Source organism: Zonotrichia leucophrys, chromosome Z, assembly GCF_028769735.1.
Source record: "Zonotrichia leucophrys gambelii isolate GWCS_2022_RI chromosome Z, RI_Zleu_2.0, whole genome shotgun sequence".
Lineage (NCBI taxonomy): Eukaryota > Metazoa > Chordata > Aves > Passeriformes > Passerellidae > Zonotrichia > Zonotrichia leucophrys.
The window spans coordinates 6,343,899-6,366,448 of record NC_088200.1 but is presented as its reverse complement, the minus strand read 5'-3'; the positions used below and the strand labels follow the sequence as shown (position 1 = coordinate 6,366,448).

General features: G+C 37.0%; 1 long non-coding RNA gene across 2 annotated transcripts; it reads left to right on the top strand.

Moving 5' to 3' along the window:
* The first annotated feature begins 328 nt into the window (after nt 1-328).
* Nucleotides 329-21,084, top strand: LOC135459781 (uncharacterized). Of its 2 annotated transcripts, XR_010443096.1 has the most exons (9): nt 329-451; nt 1,596-2,432; nt 9,088-9,174; nt 9,321-9,398; nt 10,046-10,155; nt 11,690-11,736; nt 14,441-14,591; nt 15,205-15,289; nt 20,360-21,084. It is a non-coding gene; the product is annotated as an uncharacterized LOC135459781 (long non-coding RNA). The 2 variants fall into 2 exon arrangements; XR_010443097.1 differs by lacking the exon at nt 10,046-10,155.
* Nucleotides 21,085-22,550: the final 1,466 nt, after the last annotated feature.

The window sequence follows — 22,550 nt, the reverse complement described above, 5'->3', positions numbered from 1 at the left end:
AAGAGGATGAAGCAAAAGGAAAAAACCAACAACATCTAAAATATGTTTCTTGCATTTACTTGTGAAAGAGCAGGCACAGACTGGACTTAAACCCAGAACATGCTGTGTGCTCATTATGGAAAATCCACAACAAAGAAATCCGTGTGCTTCATGTGTGTGGATGTGTGTAAAGGGATTAAGCAGTTTAACACATGTTTGTGCTTCCAAAATATCTTTTGGACTGGACCCAAATTAAATTTACCCAAACCCAAACACCTGTTTAAGGCTGTGATGACACTGCCATATGGTGGGTCAGTTGCTGCACACATGCAGACATGATCAGTTTTATTTGGTCAGTTCAAGTAATAATACCCCAGGCACCCTCCCTGGCCCTGGAGCATGGTTTTGGCTCATGAGATCCATGAGATTCACATCTCTGCTTTCCCAAGGTATCTTGGGCTACCCGACTGAGGTACAGTAACATCTTGTTTTGTAGAGTTTCCTGAGGTCTGCCTTATGCTGCCACAAATTTTTTGGCAACACAGGGTGAAAAAGCCTCACCTTCCACAAATTCTTCCTCGGCTCTACCTCTGCTTCCATGCTTCACCAATATCAGTGTGGTGCTCAGTATAATCTCACCTGAATGTCCCTAAAACCTGAAAAGTAACAGTAAATACTTACACATTTTCAAAGCTTGGGGGTTTCCTTTGTACTGTTTTAGGTCCTTTATCAAAGCACAAAGGAGGCAGAATGTGACGTCACGTGCCCACCCTGGATGGCTATGTCAGGCACTGTAGTGTGATTTGAAAAAGAAAAATAAAAAAGGAAAAAAAACCAGAGAATATCAAAGCAATTGGCCTTTTTAGAAAAAGAGTGGTTTCAGCAATATTTTTAAGAAAAATACTATAATTAGAAATCTTGCTCCTCTTAGACCATAATTAAATGCAAGCACAATTATAAAACTACTTAAAAATAGGGGAAATTATTTAAAATCAGTTAATTCAGGATTTGGAAGTAATTTGCATTTTACAGTACCAAAAAACCCCAAAGACAACCTTAAGCCAGAGTATATTTCTATTGGTGTTTTTATTAAGCACTAAAAAAGCTGGTTTTCAAAGACAAATTAAGCTGTAGTGAAATACATTTACAATACAGTGATTACATTTTTTTTCCTGAAAAGTATGGATATCAGAGCAACATAGTAAAACTCCTTATGTTTTGGTGGTTTTCTTTGGTTTTTTTCTTCTTTAAAATTAAAAAAAAAAAAGAAAAAAATTAAAGTATATTTTAGACAGGTATTCACAGTATTCCACCTGTGAAATGTCTGACTCTATGAACTGCTGTGAGTGGATCCAAATTAGTGTGTAAAAGTCTTTCAGACTCTCTTGACTCTCTTATAGGTTCATTTGAAGTCACATTGATTGTAGTGTGTGATTGTGATACTGGAACAATGTGCGCTGAAAGCATTTTCATAATTTTTTCTGTGTTAATTTTAATAGTGAAACATGAATTTCTTTAAAGGCAAAACAAGATGTGCCACTGACTGTTTCAGCCTTCAGTCATTCAAGTGAACACTTACCTATCTGAGTTGAGGATTCTCTTACTTCTCGTTTTAGGATTCTCCTTTCACCAGAAGGTGAAAATACTCATGGCTTTTGTCTGCTTTGCTGATCATCAGACAATTTGGACATCATTCATGGGGGTTAAATGTGAGATTTCCATCTGTGTTGGTCACCAATGATCCCTTGCAGTCAATGGAAAGAAGGAGAAACTATTTGGTCACAGGCCATCTCATACCCTAAAATTGCTTATTTCTCTACTAGACTGCACAAAAGTTTAAGACAGTTGAATTAGTGTTTGTTTATCAGGTTTAGATTACTATAATTACACTCCCTGAGTCCTACCTCTTCTACTGTCTCACCCACTGCACTCCAAGGTGACAAGTTTCTTTTCCCAGCCTTGCTGGCTCTGTGCCAGTCATCAAAATTCATTGAAACTTGCTCAGATATTTTTTGTTTGTGCATATACAGTATTGATAAATGGCCACAGGGGAGCCATATGGTACAAGAAAGCTGTGGTTCTAATGGGTTGGTTTGGACTCAGTTTGACTCTATAGCCCTTTAATAAAAGGTTGAGAACTCAAAATAAATATCCACTGTGGAGAGTTACTAGAAAATCATTAATCAGCTCCTTGATGAGATATTATCTTTATCTATAATGTCTAATAAGGTAAACAAAAGAAATCTGTGTAAGGAAAACAGGTGGTGTTTAGAACCTGATGGCCACAGCATAGACACTTCAAGAGTGTTTGCCTTGGGTCAGCTGTAGTCTGAACCCACAGACTGCAGGAGTGGTGCCTCTGAAGATCTCCTGGAATATCCTCTGGTCCAATTTAACCTAAAAGGAATAGTTGCCAAGCTTCAAGACTGCCAGAGAAGCCAAACCAGTGCACGGTAAATAAAGACAATTGGGAAATTTGTTTTGGAAGCACAGTTCTTGCCCAAAGAAAAAGTCTGATGTTAATATGTGTGATTAGGGCTTATTACTATACAAACTGTGTGCACTCACCTGCACTCAAGACATTTTGTAAGTTAACAATGTAAAGGCAAGAATTTTATTGGTGAAATACTTTGTTATTAATTTCTCTAATCACAAGAATGAGTGTATTAATGTAATCTCAACTGTTTGCCCATTGAAGTTATTATATTTTCCAGAAGAAAATCCTTTTTGTTAAGAAATCTGATTACATGTTTGAATTATTGACCTTTTTTTTTGGAACACTTTTTTATTTTTTTTAAAGATGCTCATTAAGCTCTTTTGTCTAGAAAACAAGTGTGTTTTCCTATGCCATAGAGCAACCAAATTCTAATTGCTGGCTTCATTATACAGAAAAGTAGAAGTGTAACAATCAAGAGCCTTATTACACATACATAATTGAGTTTCATTGCAACTTATGAAAACATAAACTGTCTTAAACACACTTGCAGAAAATGTTGCATCATCAAATCAACACTTTTATTATACAAAAGTAATTGTGTTTAAAGACACCAAACATATGTTACATATACAAGAGAAAAACACCACAAACAGAACTCTAATACAACTCCAAATTTTTAAAAAATTCCCAGATTTTCAAGAGTTGTATTTGTTCCACCTTTTAAATTATTATCCCACAAAGTGAAGGTAGGTGGAACTCTCACCAATGAAACAGAATTCAGTTGTTTTTGGACAAAGACATTTGACCATAGTGTCATTTGATACAGCACATAGGGTTCATTCAGAGGTTTGCAAGGTAGACATCTGCAGCTGAGTTTATTGTTTAACCTCACTGACTATGTGAGTACCTGAAGATAAACTTTTAGTACATGTGCTCCATTTCATGCCTATTTCTTTCCTTGCAGTCAAATGTAGATATCTGCACTGCATGTCTCAATCTAGATGACATCAATCCACCTTTTATCTCCCTTCAGCATGGATTATTAATATTGTTTGACCTGAGCACATTCTGTCCACATCCACTTTTGTTGCTGGACTTTCTTATAAAGAACAGGCATTTAGTGTGTTGTTAGTACATCTAGTATTAAATTTGTGCTTTGATATCCTGTTTTCTGCCAAGACAGGGTTAAATTTTTGCAATACATAGGAGGGGATATGGTCAGGACACCAGTATTATTTGATACCTCCACATGTCATTGTCAGGAAGAGGGAATGGGAATGGTACTCTCACTTCCCAGGACAGTGGAGTTCCTTCCACTCAGGAAGAATTGGGGCATGGAAGAGCCAATTGGTATTTGCTGATTGTTATGTAAGGACTTTCCCTGTAAACCACTTCTTTGTCTTACACCTTTTGTTATTAATATTGTTCCTGTTACTGCTGGTTGTCTTACCTCCTTGCTGTTTCCAGTAAATTCTTCTTATGTTGCCCACAGTCTTTGTCTTTTCTGCTTCCAATTGGAGGAGGAGAGGGAGTGAATGGCAGCAGATTTTAGTTGGTGTTTAAATTGGAAAACACCATTGCTACACCATGACGGCCTACACTGACACCCCATGTGGGGCACAAAACAGAGATAACAACTGATCTGCCCAGAGCAGAAGAAAATTTGATCTAAGCATTTCTGTGTTATGCTGGTCACAGTGTTGTTTGTTCTGCTCATGTGGGTGAGGTACCTAAACCTGGACATACTTCCATATGCCCAATATGTGCTCCTGAGATGACCTTTTTGAGAGCGGGAAGAGGGATCAAGTTTTCTTTATTGAAATAGCAGCATATGGCACAACAAAACCAAATGCAATGCGGATCATGTGGGATGTATATTCAGGGCTGCTCTCCTGCCCTTACCTCTGGGAGTCCATTAATAATCATACCAAACCTGTAGGTAAACAGGGAAGGATGATTTTCCCCACCTGTTCACCCCCTTTTCCTCCTTCAGGCCTGTAACCAGAGCTTTTGCAGTTTGAAATTTCCCCTGAATATTAAGGAAAATATGTTCTTATAGCTAGGTCTGCCAGGTCTTCACAACACAGCCCGCATCACATTCAGAGCTCCAAGAAAGATTTTTAGGAGGGTCTTTCAGAGATCTGCTCTGAAAGGTGGTAGCCTTCAAGCACCCCTTGTCCACTTCAGGTCTCAGTGTATAACGCAGCATCTGATCATTTATCACAGAATCCCATGATGGGCCTTGTTAACACAAACATATCACTTGAGTCCAAGCTTGCTCTTTGATTTACCCTCTGGAATTAATGAGTGAAACAGGTAGGAAGTCTTTTTCATTTTTCATCTTGCTAGGGTGTTTTTTGATGACAACAATATGATTTGCATGGGATGAGCCTTCAGGTGTGAGATAGGCCCAGATAATTCAGAAGAGAGCAGGGCAAAACCCAAGGCAAATGTACATCATGATGCAGACCAGAGGAGTCAGATACCTGAGTTTCAGTGGGTTGCAGTATTTTCTCCACCTTAAGTATTTACTGGAATATATGTATTTAATATGTTATTGTTGAGTCACAAGTTGTTAAGCTTGGAAATCTCTAACGTCATTTAGTTGAACCATCATCTTCTTTTCCACTGACCTACATCTTAATTTTTCAATTAACTTAATTTTATTCCAAAATTTTCAATTACCTCTTAAAGAAAAATTTATAAATCTGTATATAATATTTATGTCTCACCAATTGCTCTAATTATTATCAGTGATACTTACTACTAATGTAAGCACTATATTAAGTTTCTAGGTGTGTTTGAGATGCTGGTGTGTTTTGAATAAACACTTGGAAAGAGTCAACTCTCTGAAAGGAGAAATTAGACTCTGGATAGGACATCATCAGCTGGGATGGATGAACTTAGGCAGCAGTTCATACTACATCCATAGCATTGAAGAAATTTCCTGGTTCCTATTTCAGAACCTTTTCCCAGAGACTGCAATTCTAATTCAATCTCATCTCAATTAATCTAATCATTGTGTAGTAAGTTCCAAATTACACTTTTTCTTGATCTTTGGCAATAAGTAATTAGCTCAGTGTAAGCATTTAACATTTTCTCCTGACCATTAATAAATACCAGTGCAGCTATTCACTCCAGTCAGCAGCACCTTGACTGTCTTCCCCTACAAATAAATGGTGAGTGCAGGAAATAACATAAAGCTTTTTTCTTTTTTTATTATTTTCCTCGGGACTTGCAGTTTCTCCTTTGCCATATCCATCAACACTTTTGCTGGTATTTGTAATGTGCCTTATTGTGACACCTTTGCTTGGTTCCACATGTTTAATACATCAGTTCCTCTAACATTCGAGCAGACTTTATAGAGATCTATTCGGCGACTGATATATGTGCACTATTAATTGTATATATTATATATGGTATATGAAGCGAGAGAGAGAAAGAGAGAATCTGATTACTCTAGGGCATCAGCTGCTTTCAACCAATAATAATTTAACATCTCTATTAACTACCTTTTGATGTTCTCTGTAGAGGGTACATACTGTTTTATATACAGGATGCATAATAAATTCCTATGAGATTATGCTGCAATTGAGTAGAAAGTCTATAATGCATAAGTGATGGAGCTGAAAAGCAGCTAGGAAGGATTTTCCTTTCAAAATAAGGTCACATATTTACATCTCATAGAGCAATATGATGGGTGCTGAAGAGCAAGAGGCACCAAGTTGCACTTTCAGGTGTGCTGAGCCTTTCTGTGCATTCACTACTGCTGGAAAATGAGGTGATATGTGACAAGAGGAAGATGAAGAATAAAAAACCCACAGCATTCTGAACCTCCAGCAAGGATTCGGTGTCACTTTCTTCAGAGTATATAGAACCAAGGATGAAATTAATCTCAGCTATCATTAGCTGATTAGCTATGATATTGCTTGAGAAGCAATGCCCCATTAGCTAAACGGGGCATTGCTTCTCAAGCAGGCTAGCACTTTCAGTCAGCTTTTTTGGGTGACATTGTTGAACCCTTAGAGGTTCTCACCTGTGCTGCAGGTGATGCCAGAGCAAGCCAAGATGACTGGCACACACTGGATGCATACTCTAGCAAGACATAGTTTGGCAATGGGTCATACAGCTCACTGCCTGAAATAAAGATATTCAAGTCCTAGCTCTAGCTCTGATCCTCTGAGAATCCTGAATATATATTTTAAGTTATTGTGGCAAAGAGACTCTATATAAAGTAGTGTATCTGCCTCAGAGAACAGGGAGCTATATTCTCTGCACTGGTTCAACATCACCTTGAATATTGTGTGCAGTTTTGCTCACTGCAATATAAGAAATACATTAAAGTATTAGAAAGCTTTTAAAGGAGGAAAAGAAGATGGTGAAGAGCCTTGAGGATCTCTGAGGGCACTTGGTCTGTTCAACCTGGAGAAGAGGAGAGTAAGGGGAGATCTCATTGCAGTTACAACTTCCTTGTGAGAGGCAGAGGACAGGCAGGCACTGGTCTCTTCTCTTTGGTGACCCGTGACAGGACCCAAGAAAATAGACTAAAATTGTGTTAGGGGAGGTTTAGGTTGGATATTAGGAAAGGTTCTACACCCAGAGGGTGGCTGGGCACTGGAACAGCTCACCAGGGCAGTGGTCACAACACCAAGGCTGGCAGAGTTCAAGAAGCATTTGGACAATGCTCTTGGGCACATGGTGTGTCCTCTGCAGGGCCAGAAGTTGAATTTGATGATCCTTGTGGCTCCATTCCAACCCAGCTTATTCTTCTATGACATGACAGAGAAGGGACTTGAGATGGATTTTATCAGTTCCAGAAAGGTGATGCACTGAATCATATATTCAGTGGGGAGCTGTCACTCGCTCTTGTAGATCCAATCCAGCCTGAAGTTCTGCTAAAGTCATATGTTTTCATAGTGAGTTTTGATTTGTAAAAACCAGTGTTTTCTACCTCAGAGGAACAGACTAAAAAAAAAAAAAAAACATCTATTTTAGATGGCTAATTTTTCACTGGAGGTCTTTGCTTGCCTTCTGTCAGTTTGAAAACAATCTTGTTTAGCCATTTGCATTGCTTAAATTTGGAAATGTGGTCACAAAGTTTTGGGGTTTTTTTTCCTAGAGTAGCTTCATATGAAACAACAAATATTCTGATATTCTTAGCTATAAATATAAATAAAAAACTTATTTAACTTTATTCATAGAGTATTGAAATTTGTCAGTTGAAAGACTCAAAGAATTGTCAACTTTAAAACACTGTTTTCTGAAAATATCAGTTTGTCATGAATAGAGTCATCCATAAGAAAGGATGAATTCCAAACACAGAAGCATCAGCCTGAAACCCCAGATTGTGAAAAATACGTAATGGCTAAATCATTATATGCTGATTTTGAAGCAAAAAACCCAAACAATGAAACAAGAGCCAAAACAAAGCAAAAATCCCAAGCTGGGGCAGATGGTTTAAATGCTTTTCTTTTTCTGGATGTAAGTTAATGTATTAGAAATGTACCTTAAAAAATAATTGCAGTCACAGTCAATCTTTGGAGCATCAGGTTTTTTTAAATTATGTTTCTCTTATCTGGGATACAATTACCTTGTGATATCATAGCTGTCATTGATTAAAAAATAGATAAATTCTTGATCTCACCTAGAACCATTCTCACATCCTGTATGCCACTGTATTTTTATCTATTGTCTGTATTTACTAAATGAACCACATATGAGTCTGTTTGTGCTCACAGTGAGGCATACAAATGCAGCATGGATACAAATCCTGCATGTTTGGCAGAGGGAAAGAGGGACCACACTTTTTCATCTTTGTATTGTACACTTTGCTGTATTGTATTTACACTTTGATGAGGAGTCAGCAGTATTTTACACTTCTCTTATGAGGAGTATATAATTCCGTAGATTTTGGACTTGGATAAACTGTCATTTTTTCCTTATCTTTACTCTAAAACTTCTGACTTTGAGTCAGTTTTATTCCTGCTTCTCATGCTTCAACTTCCCTGTTTTTCAAAGGAACAAATGTCAGAGTAATTTGCAGATGGAGTTTGATAAAGGCTGGAAGATCTAGAAGTGCATGTGTTGCTCAAATACAGCTTGGGGGCTCTCCTAGCTGTCACATGTTCCTTATATGAGTTGCTGGATAGTAATTCTGAACTCATGCTTCACATCATGAGTGGGATTGTTATAATTATTTGGAGAAAATGAAGAACATGAACAATTCCATGAAGTGGAATTGTGTCTGTGAAGGTGGGGTCCTGCTTTTTCGCTGCTTTTTTTTTTTCTTTTCCTCTTCTGGAACTGTTCCTGCATCTTCTACACCCCTAAACATCTTCTTTCTGAGGAAGAAAATATGTCTGTTTTTAATGGCTGTATCTTGCTGCGTTCAATGACTTTTTTGTTTCCTTTCTTTTGGGTACTTGCAGCTAAATCTATCTCTTCATCTTCTCTTATGCCTGTAAAATTGTGTCCTTCTTCTGCTAGTATGGATGCTGCCTACTTTTTACCACTTTCTGCTGTAATGTTACAACTCTTCTATCCCTGTTATCCTTTCAGGTCTTAGGTTACACCACCGCTGCTCTTTGTCTCTGCCTTTGGGACTATTTTTGTAGTGTCTGCTTCAATTGATGGTCCCTCTTCTGCTGCTGCTGCCTTCTTTTCTGTTTCAGAATGAGAAGGGAATCTCACCTGAGCAAGGAAGGTTTCTCCTGTACTCCTGGGGATGCTGCTTAGTAACTGACATTTTCCCTCCTAAGGTTTGTCACTGTGATTACTTGTAGTGGTTTTTCTTCAGCATGAGAAAACATTTGCCTTTAACCTTCTATGACCCCCTCTGCCTATTGCACCATATTCAGAATAAGAAAAGCTCATAGTTTTCATGCTGATTCTGTTTTATGTTTAGATTATTGCAGTGGCTGACCATTCCTCCATTTGGAGAGATCCAAAGGACCATTGCTTTGAAGGAGCTCAGAGCAATCAGGTATCATTTTACTTCTTTGGAACTGGGTGGAAAGAGAACCTGTTGTGTTAAACTGGAATTTGCACTGATTTATCCAGAAGAGAGGTCCCATTTTCTCAAGCAAAATATTCTTCAAAGCTACAAATTAATATGAGGAATGAGGAACTGTATACTAAAAGGATTCTGTAAAATGACTGGGAATTTACTTTGAGGCCTGAGGATATCCCCTCTAATCATGTGTGAAATTCAGAGAGTGGGCTCATGGCTTATGTTTTGCTTTAGATGACAGCTTTCATGTTAAGCTAGCTCAGTTCTTCTCAACCTGTGATCCATGAAGTATTAGAAATCAAGACATAATCCAGGGAATGATTGCAGGAAATCTTTGTAGCTTCTAATTTACTTTGCCTATTTAGAAGGTCAAATCTCCAAGTCAGATATCTTCATTCCTTATCTGCATGATGACTTGCTTGAAGGATATGGAACTTTCTACTGAGACAAGTCAGATTCATCTACCTTGCTAAATTTATGTCTGAGAGATCCCTGATAGAGCTGGGACCGAAGTGGTCAGTCTATAAAGCACACTGTGATTAGCTTGGCTGACACACTGGATGGATATGTGTAGACAGTTTCCATTTTGGCATTTACTTACTCTGAGCTAATCTCTCCAGAACATCTGAAACACTGCTCAAATACCAAGAGTGAAGTAATAGATGGTGATTGATAGTTTTCACTTTGCTTGCACGGTACATCCAGCTCCCCTCATTCACTGCCCATTTAGGTAAGTTGCCTTTCACATTTTAACAATTCAGCAGAGACTAAGGTTGAACTCACACCATTACCAAGCTTGCAACAGAAAAATATCTTTGTTCTGAATTGTCAGAGGTTCCTTTCTATCTACAATTTCTTCCTCACAATATCAGAAATGAGTTCAAATCTGTCAGCCTTGTTTTATTTGAACGTAAACTTAACATGCCTAAGGAATATAGGAAGAGCATGTAAAAAGGTATGAGAGAGAAAAGTTACAGCAAATTTGAACAGAGGCCATAAGGAGAACTGTTTGGACATTTGGACTGCCTCAGTAAGGTGTTCATGATCTCTTGGAAATAGAAGGGAGAAAGGGAAATGCTTTACTCAGATTAGGATATTCAAGACATTACCCATACCTGAAAGTGGCAGAATAAGGGGCAGAATTGTACATGTTTATACGTAGCAAAGAAGCCTGATGAAAAAGAAAAAGAAAGGCAGAAAACCCCACAACACTGATCATGGGCAAATTTGTAATTATTCTGACACTGTTAGTGATTACTGCCACGCAGTCTCTTGGAATGGCTGCATCTCTTGGCAGAGAACAGAGTATTAGCCCTGTTAAGGTAAGCCCTTCCAACAAGTGTTTTTTGCAAAAAAAAAACCAAAAACATAATAATAAACAATGAGTGTGTTAGTTGGAATAGTTTTTTCAGTCTTACCATACATCTCAAATGTACGTCTTCATATCTTGACAAGACTAAGCAAAAGCACAAAAATAATCTTTTTTTTTTTTTTTTTTTTTGGAGGGTAGTGGTGTTATTACAGCTCTCTGTATCTATGCCAGCCCAGTGGCCAAAAAGTCACATACAGAAAACATCTGATTCCTTTCTAAATCCTGCTTTTTCAACCCCTTCCATGACCAGCAAGTTGGACTGGGCGTCTTTTAGTGCAGTAATGAGAAAATGATGGAAATTTTCTCCTAATATTGCCATTGGTATGAGCTGAATCTGTAAAGAACAATTAAAAAAATCAGTAAGCAAACAGAAAATGCAGCAGATAAATGGCGTCTTCTGCAGATAGCCCAGTTTAAATCAAAACAGTGTAGCCATGATTTCAGTAACCTTTTCTTTAAATATTTGGCTCTATACACAGAGGCCAAGATAGTGGTTTTCTGGATATGAGGCTGGACCATATGAGCATAGAATCTCAGAATCTTTTGGGTTGGAAGGGACCAGAAGATCATCTAGTTCCAAACCTTTTGCCATGGGCAGGGACAGCTTGCACTAGACCAGGTTGTTGAGAGCCCCTTCCAGCCTGGCATGGGGCCATTCCTTCCAGGAATGCGGCATCTCCATTCTTCTCTGGGCAACCAGTGCCAGTGCATCATCACCCTCACAGTAAGGAATTTCTTCCTAATATCTAATTAAAAATCCTTTCCACAGAAGAGTTTGGTTTCCTTACAGAACAACCCATTTCTCTTCCTCTTGCATACTCTTGTTTCTGAAGAAATGGGGAGAACTTCATGCAAATATTTTCCACATTGCTTTTTACTTTTTTGCTCATAGACCCTGATACAACTGAGCTCAGGATTCAGCCGAGGTCTACAGCTTGTGTAAGTCTACAAAAGACAACATTGATGCAAAAATTCCATCTGAAACAACTGGAACACTGCTTTAAAGTGTCTGCTTTCCCTAAGTGATTGGTATTTTTTGCTACCAAACACAAGAGGCACATTTATTTCCCTCCCCCCACTCCCCAGGGAGCTTGTTTCTATTTAAAATATTATCTGGATTAGCAACTCCCCCCTGCCACACGCACCAACTCCCCCCATGCCTTTATGACAGCTTTGCTCCCAGGTTTCACCTTTAAATGCTTACTTGCAGCAAAGCTTCTGAGTGACCTGTGAACCATACAGAAAGTCTCTGAAGCCCTGGGGCAAAAGGGTTAACTACAGATGACAAAGTGCAACCGCCACTGCTATAACTAACCCTTCATGCCATTTTTTCTAATAGGCTTTTGCACTTTCAAATTGCTCCAGTCTCAACCTGAAAGAAACAGCTACTGATCCTGGGGCAAGAGCAAGTCAAAAATAAATGACAACTTGATTTAGCTGGGATGACCTGTCACAAACAGACTGGTGATTTGTTGCTTTCTGCAGTTGTTTAGTATACTGTAGCCCAGCCAGGTACAGTAATTTGTATGGGAATGGCTGGCAGCATTTGCTTCCCTTTCTGATGAGGCTCTTCAGAAAGGTTTCTGAGTTTGCAATCTGTATTTATAGCATCCACTGCACTGCTGCAAAGTGCTGGCTTTTCCACCTGGCAAGAGCTCTGTGCTACAGGTTTTGAGACACGAAGCCCTTTGTGGTATTCCTTCATGCTGAGCACAGCAGAGCACCCATTTCCATCTCCTTACTAGCACCTCTCACTAAAAGAGTTTGTTTGTGCCCCATGCAAATCCAGTTTTCTTCTGCTCCTCTTATTCGCCCCACACACCCTCAGGCCAAAGAAATAAGGAGATAAGAGGATTGGGTTGAAACACTATTCAGCTTGGCCAGTGCATTGTCTCTGTGAGTGACCAAATGCATTCACTCTCCCAGCTTGTATAAAACTATTTAAAAGCCTCCTAATCTCCAGCATTTTGTCAGAATTTCATATTCACACACGAGGCCTTTAATTGAAAGCTTTTAGTGAATATTTTTTATCATCAGCTGAGTCTTTCAATCTGTGTTATCTTTTTTGCCTTTGTACCAGCTTTCAGTGAGGTGAACCAGAGACTCATCAGATGTGATTAAAAGGATGCAGCCTGTTTACATGCCCATGTCTTTCCACCTCTCTGTCACTCCTCACTTCACCCTCATGTTAATGTGATGTTGGCTCTCCCTTTCTTAAACAGATCTGAATGGAGGCAAAAAAAAAGGGTCCTTGTAGTTTCAATAAATGTCTAAGTACACAAGTCTTGCATTCAAAATATTTGTCATTCCAAGGCATAATATCTTTCATCATCTCAAAATTTATTAGCTAGTCTTCCCATTTTCCTATCATCATTCACCATCTCAAAATTTATTATCCAGCCATCCCATTTCCCTATTTATTAGTCTCAATGGTTTCTGCTTACCCTCATCTCCTCATTCTTGATGAGGTTCATACTTAAGGTATAACTTTCTGTTTCAGTAGAAATAGAGGAAAATCTTTGAATTTACAGGTGGGAAACTTTGAGGTTTTTGTTGCAACTAAAATGGGCTGAACTACCTTATTAAGGGACACAAACAACATTTAATTTTTGACTGACCCTTATGAATCCCACTAATCTTTATCATGAAGGATGACTTTGATATGAATCCCTGATGTTTCTCTGTGTTTATGTCTAAGTGACAGACATAAATGAGAATATTACATGCAGCTTTAATGTTGAATCTCTCACATTTAGAAAAGACCTATGGTATGCAGACTTTTAAATTAAAGGTTTTGACTGTCTAAAGGTAACCATGATGAAACCATGCTTGCATCATTAACTGGAGTCCTCCCAGGTGCAATTTCTTTACTTTGTTGTAAAAATGCCCCAAGCCCATCTTTCTTGCTTTGATTATTTTCCACTGACATTCACAAATATGTGGAAGAAGTGTAGTAGGTAAACATGGCTACAAACAAGGGCTTGTAGTATATTTAAATGTTACATAATTTTCTTAAATTCTAACATCTGCATCAGGGATAGTTTCTAAATTCCATTTATAATAATTCGTTGTGCACTGCACCCTTAACCCGTGACTATAGTTTCTATTCATTACTATGATACAAATAATAATTTGTAATAAGAGAAAACGGTATATTTATAGGCAGGAGACAAATATAACTAACAGCAGAATTGTGCAATGCCAAAATGGCATTAGGAACCAGTCATCTGAAAAATAAATCTGTTTGAAGAGATCATATTATGATGCTGTGACTTTACTGATTAGAAATTCTATAGGCCAGAAACATAATTTCGTTCAAGCTACCAATAATAATTAGTGATATAGAAGTGTAATTATTTGTTGCTCTTTCCTTCAGAAATTCCATTTCAATCATTCAGAAAGTCTTTGTTTATTTTTTGCTAACTAGCGTAAAAACCCCAATTTATACCATGAAATTAAAAAGTGGTTTTGGTAGGAGCTGCCTTCATGCTGCAACCCATATCAAGGAGGGGAAAAGAAAGAAAGAACATAGTGCTGCTGTTTGTTAATTAATAATAAAGCAACCAAGCATTGCAGAACACTAAACCCACTCCACTACAGCTGAGATGTAAGTCTCCTTTTTTTCCTACTATCTATATTTCAGTCACTTCTAAAAGCCCATGACTGGTTTCAGGGTGGCATTGTGCAGATACAGAATTGATGCATGTCCTTGAAGAATGCCAGTCTGAATATAATCAACCAGAGAGAGAACTGAGCCAGTGAAGCAGCTTGTCCATTAACACACAACAATAAAAGTAAGGAAATAAATCTGTCTCCTTTCTTTTAGTGTAATATGCAAGTCAGTGGATCTCATGCCTGTCACTTATGTAAAAATCTGAATTAATTTATTTTTATTTATATAATTCCTCTGTTTCTCAAATCTTGTTGGTTGTCTTAGAATTAGCAATTTAATTTGTAAAGGAATCCACAACTTTATTATTGATTTAGTCTCTTTTTTTCTAAGCCCCTTACTCTTAGTAATACTCAGTTTTTCAATATTGGAAAATATTAAAACTATCTGAAACCAAAAATATAGATTAACTGAACTACAGGCAGTATATGTGCTGCTTGGTTTTAGTCATAATAACGTAAAATAAAGTGACTGCTTATCAAGATGAGGGAATCTCTCAGAATTGAGCAATGGGTTACAAAATGTCTGTGGGCTATCATCAGAACATGTTAAAAGACAAACCAACTTTTTCCTCCTGTTCAATAAGATAATCTCTTACTAACAACTCTTATATACCTTTAAAGGTTACTGGACATTTTGATTAAGATAGCTGAAAATTAAAACAAACTGACAAATTATTTTTTCATGCTAAGAGGTTTTTTTCCATTTTTTATGTTGAAATTATGTTTCTTTGACAGTGAGCCTCTGTTCTCACTGTGGTTGTCACAGGTAGATGTTCTGAAAACTTCTTTGAAACATAATTATCAAGTATACAGAAATGAGGTAAGATTTTTTCTTTCATAATAAATTGGCTATTTCTGAGTAATATTCAAGGAAAGCTTAAGTTTTGAATCCAATCAGTTTTCTTTGTCATTAATTATCCATAATCACTCACTTCACAAAACTCATGAAGCTGTGGCATATGTATTTTAAGCCTGCTAATTGTGCTACACTCTTCTTTAATTAACCCTCAGGATTTTATTTAAGATATTAAGATGGTTTTTTGCTCTGGTTGATTTAATTTCTCTCTTCATCTGAAAACGTCTTACTTCTTCAACCAATTCTCTGAGTTTTCTGACTATTTTTGGATTTTTTTTTAATTTGATCTGACCTTTTCCAAACCTCTGATTTTTTTTTTTTCAATGCCCTGAAACACATTTTTTCCCCCTCAGGAAAAAAAATCTGAAAAAGAAACAAAATTCTCTAATTAAAAATATAAATAATTCCTATTCCTCTATTCTTTTAGTACAAGGTTTCCGCTACATCTGGACTTTTTTCTAAATTTCAGTTTTGCTGGAGATCAACTCTTATTGAAACAATAAAGGTCTCTTTATGTATTTATAAGATTCTATTCTAAGGGCGAGTTTACCATCAAATATTTGCACATAACTATATTTTAACCTTCTTGAAAAATAATATTTTTGAAAAAAACCACAAAAGGTAAACAAAAAGCCCCACCTGGATGCTCTGCTTACCTTATTTAAGGTGGTCAAATAAAAAGAATAGTTGCCACTGTTTCCTGTTCTGATCAAACTGGGAAAAAATACCCACCGGCTGCAGGTGTCTCAAATTTCACATGTGCTTAGTGAGTCTATGGAGCAGCTTTCCCTCTTCCACTGACCCCAGAGAAAACTTAACCTGATGAAGTTCCTAATTTAGAACCTCCTAATTTGACACCTCTTTTAAATATCGCTAAATAGGCATCATAATTCTTTGTCAGTTGTGTGACTGGCTTAAACTCCCTGTTTTAACAATCTGGACACAGCTCAAGAAAGATTTATTCCAAGCCAGAACTACACTGATTAATTTATTTCTGAATCTGTGTTTGGATTGATCAAATACTTAAGGTACACTTATTAATTTCTGTTTTCTTCTTTTTGGTTCTGGCTACCAAGCACTCTAACTTTGTCTGTTTACTAAAGTGCTGTTCACTTTCTCATGTGGTTTACTTTTCACCTAACACCTACAAATCTGGATATAATTTTTGGACATACTTCTAATAGTTTATGGACTACAGAAAAAAAAAAATGTTTGGCAACTAACTTAGCTTCATAACATATAATTGAAAGTACAGATGCTGAATATCCCAGTGCCAAATATCATTTGACTTAACCAGACAAGCAATCTGGCAGAGAATGAAGTGACACATGACCAGAGTTGTGATTTATAAACCTCATGTTCTACCACGACTTGGTAATTTTTTTAGACAATATGAGAGCAGAGTTTTGGGTGGGGCTTTTGTTTGTTTGTTTGCTTTTTGTCTGTGTATATTTTATATATTTACCCACCTTTCTCTAGGTAAATGTGAACTGACTGTTATGGCTAGAGCAAAATTTGAAACTCCCAGATAAACAAAACATCTATTACTTTTGCTTAGAAAAGACAATTTAAAAAAAAATAAAAATTGATCCACTGACCACAGATGTTTTAAATCTGCCTATAAAATATTCTAACAAAAAGAAAGGAAATATTCTTGAATAGTATAATAAATATAACAGAAGAAATTATTTTGAAAAATGGACTAATTTCAAAGTGAGACATAATAAATGTACAGACTGTATTATAAAGTGTAATTACATTTGGTATCAGTGAACAGGATTTGTTAGCTCAGATATCCTCTCTTACATCTGTATTCTCGTGTTATTCACTCAATGCTTTAAACAAAGCTCTTTTCATCAGAGATCATAAGCAGGAAATTGAAGAAAGTCCACCTATTTGGACCATCTGCATATATAATAATTTCTGGCTATATATCATGATTTTAGCACTCCTGCTTCTCTACTGTCTTGAGCCACCTGTCACACATTTTTGAGAATCAAACTTTATGGCAGGTATTAACTACTTGCATTCTGGATGCCACCATTTTGCTGCTGCATTTTCGAGGCAGAACTAAGTATTGAATCACATCCAAAATTAATGTAGATCACAGGATTCCTGGCAACTTAGAACTATAGTACAGTTATGGACAGAATTTTGTATTTGGATCATTTTTTCTTGGAATTCTGTTTCAGCTGATTTCATAAGAAGTTTATGTCTAGCAACGAAGTAACAAAAAACTTATTGAGGAAAATTTAGTGAGGTCCCTACAAGAAAATGTTTGTTTTACAACATACCAAAGGAAATTGAACAAGAAATGTAAAAGATAAGGAAACAATGAAATATGACCAACAATACATATGGATTCATTTTGACGAACAAAATGTAGAATCAAAATATATTAAAACCAGTAATGTCCATTTTACTCCTTGTTTGTGCAGAAGCACCTTAACTAACATGAGTATTCAGAAAAATATGAAAGTCAGGAAAGGTGAAAAAATATCTTTCTTTCTTTCTTTTCTTTCTTTTCTTTCTTTTCTTTCTTTCTTTCTTTCTTTCTTTCTTTCTTTCTTTCTTTCTTTCTTTCTTTCTTTCTTTCTTTCTTTCTTTCTTTCTTTCTTTCTTCTCTTCTTTCTTTCTTTCTTTCTTTCTTTCTTTCTTCTCTTCTTTCTTTCTTTCTTTCTTTCTTCTTTCTTCTTTTCTTCTTCTTTCCTTCCTTCCTTCCTTCCTTCCTTCCTTCCTTCCTTCCTTCCTTCCTTCCTTCCTTCCTTCCTTCCTTCCTTCCTTCCTTCCTTCCTTCCTTCCTTCCTTCCACCACTTCTGCCACTTCCTTCCTTTCTCTCTTTCTCTCTCCTTCTCTCTCTGTCTCCTGTCCTCTATTTTTTTCTTTCTTCACTCTTTCTTGTTTCTTTTTTTTTGTTTTTTTGAAGTTTTTTTGAGTTTTCTTCCCTCTTTGATTTCTTTTTTCCTTTCCTTTCTTTCTTTCTTTCTTTCTTTCTTTCTTTCTTTCTTTCTTTCTTTCTTTCTTTCTTCTTTCTTTCTTTCTTTCTTTCTTTCTTTTCTTTCTCTCTTTCTCTCTTTCTCTTTCTTCTTTCTTTCTTTCTTTCCTTTCTTTTTCTTTCTTTCTTTCTTTCTTCTTTCTTTCTTTCTTTCTTTCTTTTTCTTTTTTCTTTCTTTCTTTCTTTCTTTTCTTTCTTCTTTTCTTTCTTTCTTTCTTCTTCCTTTCCTTCTTCCTTCCTTCCTTCCTTCCTTCCTTCCTTCCTTCCTTCCTTCCTTCCTTCCTTCCTTCCTTCCTTCCTTCCTTCCTTCCTTCCTTCCTTCCTTCCTCCTTCCTTCCTTCCTTCTTCCTTCCCCACTTCTGCACTTCCTTCCTTTCTCTCTTTCTCTCTCCTTCTCTCTCTGTCTCCTGTCCTCTTTTTTTTTCTTTCTTCACTCTTTCTTGTTTCTTTTTTTTTGTTTTTTTGAAGTTTTTTTGAGTTTTCTTCCCTCTTTGATTTCTTTTTTCCTTTCTTTCTTTTTTTCTTCTCCTCTTGAAAAGTAGGGAGACAAATTGTAGTCATTGAACTCCAGGGCCATAAACTCAGTTATTTTTACCATTCTGCCTCCATTATCTTACTCTACACCTTTATGGAGATGCAAAAATTGCTCTGCTATCTCCGGACATTGCAAGGTCAACCTGCCTTTCACTTCAGTGGACTCCTTAAAGTGCTATTGTCAACTCAGAAGGCTGAGTCAGATGAGCTGAGTGCAGGTGGTGGCTCTACAGGAGGGAATAAATGCCTTTCCCCATTCCCCACCCACCCTTCAGTGTGTTCCACAATGAACCCACGGCACCACAAGAGCAAGCCATGGATTGGTAAATTGGCAGAGCTCAGAGATCAGCCAGTCAGTCAATCTTAAAGGCAATTCATTCTTGGATTTGTGGATGCTGTGCAAAAAGACGCTTAGAAAAATCTAAGGGTAGGGTAGTTATTAAAGGAGATTAAAGGGTATTATGGAGTGCTTCAGCAAGTTATGACTAAAAAAAAAAAAAAAAAGAAAAAAGAAGAGCAAAAGAGAGTGAGCGAGAGGGAGAGTAGGCTAATTTTTCCAGTCAGTGAAGTTTCAAGGATGAGAAGCCTAGTTTTGCTTTGTTACTGGCTTCAATATTAATTATACAGTACTTTTTCCACTTAACAAAGAGAATCAGCTCCTTCAGTCCAAATTCCCTGGCTAATTTCTTTAAGGTAATAATGCATACACAAGACACAGACTCAATGTTCATTGCCAATTGGAGGTGCACCAATGTAGCACTTGCTGCAAATTCAGCCTCCTCTGAAAAGAGAGTGGCTTGTGACCCTCAGATCGCCTAGGTATGAATCCTGTCTTCCTAAGTGGAAAAGATGATTCAGCATTGGCTTCAATCATGCAAATTGATCCTACAGGGAAATATCTTTCTGTCTCTTCATTTACAGACAAGTGTTTATAGTGTTACACAGAACACCAGGGCACAAAATTTGATGGTCACATATGCCCTTAAAAAAAAGTCTGTCTTTAAAATTATTTAGTAAATTCACTCTCCATGCAGCAGCTGATCACACTTATATAAGATATTTCAAGCCAAAGGGCATTCTCATAAAGTCAATACTGAACATATATCCCAAAAAAAGAAAAAAAATTTAGAAACCTTTCAAATTCCTACAGAATTGAGTAATTTTAATTTTATCTTTATATTTTATATTTCTATTTTGAATTTTATATTTTATATTTATATTTTGAATTTTATATTTAATATTAATTATTTTTTATTTATTTTATTTTAAAATGTTTTTATTAATTTTTAAAATTGGTTCTATATTATATTTGCTTGGATTTTGCTATTCTTGGTAAAGAATGCAAATGGCAAGATCATACTTCTGTTCAACTGGGACCTGGGAATATTTAGTTCCTCCAGAAAATATATATTTTTCCAAAAAGCAAAATCCAATCTTGAAAGAAGAGCCTTTTTGATTCTTCAAACTGGTTCTGACTTCAGAGGTTATTCCTGTTTCCAAATAGGTGATGGAGCACGATCTGCTTTCAAGGTCCTTGGATTTCTGGGCTGTGCCTTAGGATTTCATTTCTTCTAAACGTGAGAGCATTCCTTTCCCAGGGACTTTCTCAGCAGTGAAGCATTTTCCATATTCAAAGTCAAGGACTTGCACACAGCAGATTGAAGCTTGTTGACCATGCTGAAACCTGGTAGCCACAGCTATTTCTCCCCCTCACATTCAGACCTCATTTAAGATTCAATTGATAGAATTAAAAAAAATAAAATTATTGTATCAAAAGATAAAATCTTCCCAGCATGAGCCATATCTTTCACTTATCAATGCTCAATTATTCTGTGTTGTGCTTTTTGCTTCCTGGAGCTGTGCTACATGGAACCCAACACAGCCAGGGCTTGTAAAGACCCGTTACGTCCTTAGATTCCAGACCTGCAAGGTCACTTCATCAAACCAAAGCTCATTAAAAAGAAGGAAGAAAGGTGATCTACCATTCTGACCTCGGACATTGTAGCTGAAAAAGCCCTTTGCCATTTATATTTCAACTTTCAATGAGTATATGACTCAGTACTGGAAGGATTTGTAGCTGACACTCAATAGAAGCTGCTCTCGAATTTTGACAAATCCCATCTTGAGCCGAGAAGAGAAACAGATATTGATCCTAAGTGTACCTAATTCATCTCTGCACTTGTAATCCCAAAAGAAAATGGCTTCTATAACCAGAGGGCGTTCAATATTTTTTCCATCTTGTAAAATAAACAGCAGTTATTTTGGTGTGTCTTCATGCGTTGGGAACAACATTGGAAGTAAACAAAGCACTGATTTTTTTCCTTTCCTCTTTCTTGAGCAGAGTTACAAGAACTGCTGAGCCTTTTGATTAGACTAATTAAATTGTATCAAATAATTTAGACTGATGAAAGTGTGGAGGCCACAGCAGCACTGTGAGATCTGTGCCTCTGAAAGGAAAGCTCCGTGCCCTTGCTCCTGCCCATTTCAGCAGGGATCATATAATAAACCTTGAGGAAATTCATTTCACCCTGATGATCTAGCCTCAGTAGCAGCGTGGTGGCACTAGCACTAGGGGAGTTCTGAGTGATGATATGTGGAGAGATAAAAGGCTGTGTTCTCTTGTCAATTTCATTTGTATAATTTTGGAGAAATTAGATTGATTTTTCTGGTGCTGTTGAAGATAGAGCCTGAGGTCAGGACCTAGCCCACAGTTTTCCATATTGTTCCTTTTTTCAGCATGTCATATCAGAAAAACAGACTGCCAAATGAAGAAGGTTTAGAAGTTCTGTCCTGAGAGTGACTCATGGCAAGAACTGGATAGGAAACAACCAAGCATTCTAGCTGATGAATATTTTCAGTTCCTAAAGTACAATTACCTAGAAAGACTAATGCAGGTATACAGTGTCTGAAGCCCTCCTATGATGTGGAACAAACAGTCTGTTGTTAGAAATTAACAAACCAGGTATTTGAACCTCAGTCTCCCATCATTATTGAAGTATTGAATTTTGTGGAGCAGCCGTGACTCTTTCCTGATACAGCTAAGATCCGCTAAATATGCTGAGTTTCTGAGAAAAGTTTTTGTTTCAATAAATCAGTCTTTACTGACAACACTGTCAACAGACATTGAAAAATTTCCTCTTCGCTGCAGTAATCATACAAGGGAGCATCTGACTGCAAAAAAATGGTGAGCAGAGAAGAGTATTTGTAGGCAGGTGAGAAGCATTAAGAGAAACTCAGCAGGGACTTGAAATTTTTAAGCAAGAGACACTTCAGATGTGTCTCTTGCTTAAAGATGTGTCTCTTAAGATCACTTAAGATGTTTCAGATTTTTGAAACAAGGGTAACATGGTGCAACTTAGTGTAGATGAATGGTTGTCAGGAATCAATGTCACACATATAAGCACAGAGATTTTTCCTTGTGCCAGATCAAGATTGTTCTTTTCTTTTTGGTTTTCACAGAATTGCAGAATTGAAGTTGCAAAAGATATCCAAGATGATCAAGTCCAACCTTTGACTCCACTTTTTATATCTGCAAAGGAAGGGTGAAAGAGCAGTTCTTTCAAAGGAGGTACTTGAAAGGTGCTTCTCTTAATTATTGTCCTAATTGTCAAATAATTCATTTAATTATTGCTCCTCCCACCTATAATTTCTTAATTCAGTGCTACTGTGAGTTTGATGGTTCATAAAAACCATCT